This window comes from Humulus lupulus, chromosome 3 (genome assembly GCF_963169125.1).
Source record: "Humulus lupulus chromosome 3, drHumLupu1.1, whole genome shotgun sequence".
NCBI classification, from domain to species: Eukaryota; Viridiplantae; Streptophyta; class Magnoliopsida; order Rosales; family Cannabaceae; genus Humulus; species Humulus lupulus.
In genome coordinates this window covers 151,121,591-151,126,650 of record NC_084795.1, presented here as the reverse complement: position 1 = coordinate 151,126,650, position 5,060 = coordinate 151,121,591, and positions in this window count along the sequence as shown.

Sequence of the window (5,060 nt, the reverse complement as noted above, 5' to 3'; positions counted from 1 at the left end):
GAATATTTGAGGAATTAGCAGGAATTGGGAGCAATGACCATTATACCCTTAGATTGACTAATGGATTAAGTATTATGAGGGAGGGAAAATTGGTCTTTTCTATAAAGGGATATATTCAAATTTACTTAGGATTAAAACAGAATGAAGTAGAACCTCCCTGCCCCTTCTATCTCATGTACTCCTCTCTCTCACTCCCTCTAGTGTTGGGGCTTTGAATTTGCTGAAGGAAACTAAGCTTGGATTGATGTTGGAAGTTGATAAGAATTAGCTGGGAAGTCTGGGAATCTAAGCACAAGGATTGGAGGATTGAAGCTGAGGATTTAGCTGCCATTGAGGTAAGGTTTCAAACCTTTAAGTTTGTTGAGTTTTAGTTGAGTTTGATTTCTGAATTTAGGTTTTGGGATGAAGTTTTAATGAATTTAAGTTTGGGAATTTGGGGAATTGAAGCTTGGAATGGCATTGGAGGCAACCTAGGGTCGAATTCCTCTCTAAAGGTAAGGATTCTTTTAATCTTCTGAGAAGTTTTATGGTTTTTAGTTAATGTTCTTGAGTTTCAAAGCTCAGTTTTGATTTATGTGCTTGGTGAGGTTTTTAGCTAAGTTTTGATGTTATTAGGTGGTTTTGGGTGAGCTATAGTGATTTATGGGTTCAATTATGTGTTTGGCTGATGATTGAGGAGGATTTTTGGAGCTTTGGGTTGGGGAGATTCGAAGAGAGAAACCCAGAAAATTGCATTTCTGGTAGTAGCGCTATAGCGCTAGGTTGGGAGTGCTACAGAGCTAGGCTGCGATTTTGGGGGCTAGAGTCTCTGACTCTAGCTTTGTAGTGCCCAATAGGTAGCGTTGTAGCACTACTCATCTTTCAGAACTTGGCTTTTGGGAACTTTCTAGGGTTTTTGTTCAGGGGCTCGAGGGACGGTTTCACCACTTCGTTTGGTGGAATTGGGGGTCCTGAGAGCGCGAGTTTGGTCCCGAGATTGTTCTTTGGAATTTAAACTCATCGAAGTACCATTTATGGATTGTTAGTAGGTTTATCACCAAGGATCGGAGCTAAGGATCGTGCTCGGAACCATTTCACCTTCTCCACTCGGAAATTAAAGGTAAGAAAACTGCACCCGTTTGTGTGGCTATGTTGGGACTAAGGTTCCCTATATTTGAATACAAATGATGTATGATTATGATATTCCATGTTGGCATGAAATAAATGGCCTAAGAGTGCCGGAACTGATATTTGTGCACAGGACGCGGCTCGGCCACTGAGAGCTGAGGTTAGATAAATGATCACTTAGTCTGGCCTAAGCGAGCCGAAGTCAATGGGTTAAATAGAGGGTGTGGCCTAAGGGCATCGACCCTGAGTATTGTATGTTGAGTATTGATATGTTTACCATTGCTAATATGTTGCTTATAGCTTGTTAAATACTAAAATGAATGACTTGTGAACAACTGATTGTCCTCTCTGATTAGATGACCGTTATGACATGCTGAATAATTGGTTAACTGTGTTTATGGATCATTTGATTGTCTGTATTGTTTATGCTATGCTTTATGGTTTTCTTGCTGGGCCTTGGCTCACAGATGCTACGTGATGCAGGTAAAGGCAACAGTAAGGTGGACCAATCCTAAGTTGAAGAGCTCTGGGGGCGGGATGTACATAATCAGCTACTTGTCCGCCACGGCCGAGGGGTGGTATAGGGACAGGAAAACCTAAAATGCACATTTTTCCATTAGAGTGGTTTGCGATTGTGTATGACTTTTGAAATTTTGTAAATTGTCCTTTAAACCCTGTTTTTGGGATCCCATGTACCAAATGTTATTTAAATGAAGTTTATCTATTTATAACCAAAATCTTTTAACCCTAACTCGATTATGGTTCTAGTGTCACATTTTTAACTAAACGACTTGATTAGCAAGTCTTTCACCTTTATAAACACACAGTGTAACGGTCTTGGTTATCTAGGGCGTTACAGTCTTGGATGGACGACCCATTATGAATTGATAGGGAGAAATAATTTAGTTCGCCTTGGTGTAGATCAGCGCTAATTGTTAGTGGGCAGCCTAAGGATATGGCTCTGGGATACGGTTTAAAGTTTCAAGTAAACTAGTCATGTTTAATAACCAAGAGTAAATTACTAGACAGCTCAACCTAAATATTTGAGATGGAAATCTAATTTCTTCGAGCTGGAAACTTCTAAGAACCTGACTGAATCCTACGAACTAAAAATCCTACATGAGCTCAAGCGGGTAAAAAATTCTGTGTATATGGAATCACGCGTGACCCTAATCAACGCACCTTATCCTTATAAAGTGTGTGTCAGAAACCTAGTTTTGGAAAGCAATTTTAATGCAATACCATTCAGATAGCATAACCCCTAAGCTACCCAGTTTCTGGGTTCAAAACCCAAAATTTACCCTAAAAATTGCCAAAATTATTCTTAATTAGAACCCAAAAACCCAGAAAAATACCCCAAAAACTAAATTATTGTGTTTTCTTAGTACTTTCTTGATACTACCAAACCAATAAGCTATCCTTACATACTACAAATATCATAAATGACCTCTCGAATACAAAAATTACGTGAAAAAAAAATGCAGTTATACAGAAGTATCTCAAGAAAAACCAGTCGAAATAGAGAAAAATAAATTAGCAGTAAAGGTTCATGAGCACTTACAGATGATTAAACCGGTAATCGGGGTTAAAACTTGAAGAATCGAGGAATCTGCAATGCAAAATCCAGAAGGCAATGGTTTGAGAGCTTCTGAAAAACGGGAGAGAGAAAGTGGAGAACTTCTTTTTGCAAGAGAGTGAAAAGGTGGTAATGTTGATCAGAAAAGTCGTATATATAGAATAAGCCCTGGGTGGAATTGGGACTGTTCGATCGAGGAGGTTTTCAATCTAGGGATCGTAATCAAATGGGCAAAGAATGGAAAAAAAGATGACAAGACAACTGTCATAGTACTCAGGAACCTAAACAGACGCCTATCAAAATGAGACACGTGTCAAAGTACTCGAGATGGTAGGTGGGCACGATTCCCACAAAGTGGAAAAGTCTCTACTATGTTTGTCAGAAGTAGGGGTGGCATCATACACGAGCAGAGGTTTGGGGGGCAAAAAATCTACCTAAAAACACTAGTTGACGTGTCATTTAATGAAGTTATTCCTAGTTCCAAAGTCATGGTACGAGTTCCCTAGTGAGTAGCTCGAACTAAGCGTAGGTCGATAAGGTATCAAGGAGATCTCCTGGCCAGACCTTTAGGTCGCTTAAACATAGGTCGAGTCCATTGATATTCAAATCGGTTTAATCTAGAAACATCTAGCTCGTTTGGTGTGTATTCAGCTTGTTGGCGACACACAGACAGCACAAATTCGAATCCCTGAAGACCCTAAATTTTATATACATAATTAGAATATTGTAATCTTGCCTGTTAAATGTATAATATTAGGTAATCGATATATTAATCATAATTATTTGTATATTTGGGTAGTTACCCAATTTAGAAAGTTACTCAAACTTGTCCACTAATCCCCTATAAATAGAGAGGGAATGGACAGAAAAAAGGATCACATTCTTGTATACTGAAACTCGGGAGAAATTGTCATAAACAATTTCTTGAGAGAAAAAAAAACAATAACATAGACTCGTGGACTAGGTGGATTTTAATCACTGAACCACGTAAAATTTCTTTGTGTTCTTAATATTCGATTTTATGTAGGCTTAATTACCTCTCAAATTTCTCAATTCTCTGTTGACGAAAAGTCGCGTCAACAACATTGAACTCAAATTTAATCGATAAATTTTCAATATGACAATATTACCTTCAATGATAAGTGATTAACTAATTTATTAATTTAGAAAAGATATTAATAAATTTATAAAATAAAAGCTTATATAATTTTAAATTAAATTGTCTCTCCTTTCTTTCGTTTCCCCCATATTCATTGTTTCATAACTATGCAATTACATTTTCAAACTAAAAAATACATATTATTCTAAAGAATAAAAAGAAATCATTCGGTAACTATTTTAAAATTACAAAAAATAATAACAAAATATCTAAAATGAAATAAAATATTCGAAGCAATAAAATTTGAATTCATTGTTCTTGGATCAATATTTGGGTTTAATCAAAAACATTAAAATTAGGGATATTGGCGGCGATAATATCTAATTTTTTTCAAAAATTGCACTTTAATACCCCTTTTTTTTGCCGTAATAATACATAAATCTATAATTTTTGTGCATCCGTTAGTACTCACCGTTAACTGCCCATTAAGTATCCACGTGGCACATTTATTAGTCTAATTGGCGGCGATAATACCCAAATCTTTTCAAAAGTTACATTTTAATACCCATCTTTTTTTTGCGGTTATACATAAATCTACAATTTTGGTGCAACCGTTAGTACTCACCGTGAACTGCCCGTTAAGTATCCATGTGGCACATATAGATTTTTGGATGATTTTAGACTAAATTATTTATATGCTTTAAATATTATAAAAATCATTTTAAATTTTAAAAAATCTACGAGATTATTAAAAACTAATTAATAATATGGATTCTGGAATGATTTTGAGTTTCAATTTTAATTTTGGTTGTTTTGAATTTGCATATTTTAGTTTTATTAATTATTTTCTAATAATCTTTTAGATTTTTAAAATTCAAAATGATTTGTATAGTATTTAAAAAATTTAGGTATATTAGCGGCCATAATACTGAAGTCATTTATAAAGTTACACTTTAATACCTAAATTTACGAGTATAAAAATGTGTCACGTGAATACTTAACGGAAAGTTAACTGTGAGTACTAACAATTGCAACAAAATTGTAGATTTAGGTATTATTACCACAAAAAAAAATTGGGTATTAAAGTGTAACTTTTGAAAAAAATTTGGTATTATCACCGCCAATAAAGTTTAATAAACACCATACATCATTTCAAAATAACTATTACGTTTATTACGATTCTTAGTTTATTTCTGTATCTCTATTTTCTTTTGTAATATTTGTTTGTTTAGTCAGTTAGTTGACTTAGTCTTTCTGTTAGGTTAGTTTTGGTCTTTA